This window comes from Chrysoperla carnea (genome assembly GCF_905475395.1).
Source record: "Chrysoperla carnea chromosome X unlocalized genomic scaffold, inChrCarn1.1 SUPER_X_unloc_58, whole genome shotgun sequence".
Classification (NCBI taxonomy): domain Eukaryota; kingdom Metazoa; phylum Arthropoda; class Insecta; order Neuroptera; family Chrysopidae; genus Chrysoperla; species Chrysoperla carnea.
The window spans coordinates 5,001-7,500 of NW_025408187.1; positions in this window are offsets into that span (position 1 = coordinate 5,001).

Consider the following 2,500-nt stretch of genomic DNA (forward strand, 5'->3'; position numbering starts at 1 on the left):
TATTACAATTTCATTTTAAATATCAGATGGTCTCACCCATTACTGATATAAATTTTTTTTTTTTTATATCTCTATTGTTTTAAAATTAATAGAAAAAACATATGAGATATATATATTATTATTAATTTTTTTTTTTTTCAAATATATATTTTATTATGTCATTTATATAATTTTTTTGCTTTTACAAAAAGAAATATATAACATGTTATTCATAATAAATATTATTGAATAAAAAAAAAAAAAAATAATTATGATTTTTGTCAGACCATCACCAAATGGGTCTTAAAATATTTCAAACATTTTCTCATACTCGTCGCTAGATTGAAAGCGTCATTTATTTTTTAATTTTATTTAAAAAGTTAATTTTAAATAAAAAACGTTATAATAACACTTAATATTCTCGCTTGGTATGAGGTGAGTCAATGTAATATTATTTTTATAAATAATTTTTATATAAATATTGTGTGCTCATATGGGAGTGTAAAGTTTAAAACTTATAACCCATGAACTTGCTTTGACAAAAAAATTTATATGTTATTCTATTTATAATCAATAATTTAATAAAAAAAAATTTTTTTTTAAATATTGATATAAAAAGATATACATATAGAGGTTTTTTTACAAAATTCTCATTAATTTTTTTACAAAAATAATAATACAATATTTAATATCAAAATAATCCAAACTGATTACCATCCAGACTATTATCAATATATATAAGATTGTATTATTATTCATTTCAATACATATTTATTAAAACTGAGATAAAATTTCATATATTAATAAATATGCATGTGTAAAAAAAAAAATTTTTATATAATAATTGAAAATGTTTTTGCTATTATTTTGTATACATACATTAAATAATTGATAACAATTTAATACAATGTACACCTAAAAAATAATAACAGCATATACATATTCGAAACATTACTAGCAAAAAAACCAAAATACAATATTAAATATCAAAATAAACCAAACTGATTACCATCCAGAATATTTTGAGTATATATATATATAATTTTGTATATTTTGCGTTCATGTTAATAAAATATATAAATGATACATATTTGAAAAGTGTTATTCTTCTTTCTGTTTTTTCGTAATATCATGGTGTCCATAGACATGCAAAAGCGTCATACCAAGCCATATACATACCTACACCACCTTTGTTGAATGATACACGAACAGTATGAAAATTAAACAACATATTCAATATCATTTTATATTATACTAAAATAAATGTTATTCTATTAAGAAAGTGTATATTTTTAAATTTGGCATTCATTACATAGTCAAAATACAATAATAATATAGATGATACATATACGATAATTGTTATTTTTCTTTCTGTTTTTTCGTGATATCATGGTGTCCATAGAATTGCAACGACGTCATACCAAGCCATATACAACTCTACACCACCTTTGTTGAATGATACACTTAGAGTATGAAAAATAAACAAATTATACTATATCATACTATATCATATATGTAAGACTGTTGAACATAATACCACAAAATACACTATTTCATATAGATATACATTCATTCTTGTCAACATAAAAGTACGTTATAAATGATACATATACAATAAGTTTTATTCCTCTTTCTGTTATTCCGTAATATCATAGTGTCCATAGAATTGCAACGACGTCATACCAAGCCATATACAACTCTACACCACCTTTGTTGAATGATACACGGACAGTATGAAAAATAAACAACCTATTCTATACCATTTAATATCATACTAAAACATGAAACAAATGTTATTCTATTAAAAAGTGTATTATTTTATTATATTTAGTATTCATTACACAGTCAACATACATAAATGATACATATACGATAAGTGTTATTCCTCTATCTGTGCATCCGTAATATCATAGTGTCCATAGAATTGCAACAACGTCATACCAAGCCATATACAACTCTACACCACCTTTGTTGAATGATACACGGACAGTATGAAAAATAAACAACTTATACTATACCATACTATATCATATGTGTGAGACTGCTGAACGTAATACCACTAATACACTGTTATACATAGATATACATTCATCTCATTAACTTACACGCACTATCCATCATATATATTAAAGACATTACACCCGGTGCTTCAAACTCAAAATATGATAATGTTTAAAATGGCTTTAAACATCATAAACTTTACAGAATAATCAAAATTTAAAGAAAAAAATTTTAAAAAAAAAATTTTTTTCAGCTAAAAATTTTTATTTTGGGACCAAAAAAATTTTTTTTTGCTTTTATCATATTTTATTAAATGAAATTTATGCATTATAATAAATTATTCAATAAACATTAATAATTATAATAAATTATTAAAAAATTTTTGGAATTAATGCAAATTTTTAGAAAAAAATGTATATTTTTTTTTTATATACAAATCGTACATGTTATATTGCGACAGGGTACCGGTATAATACATGTGATACATATGTAGATTTTCGAAAAAATTTTTATCCTTTTA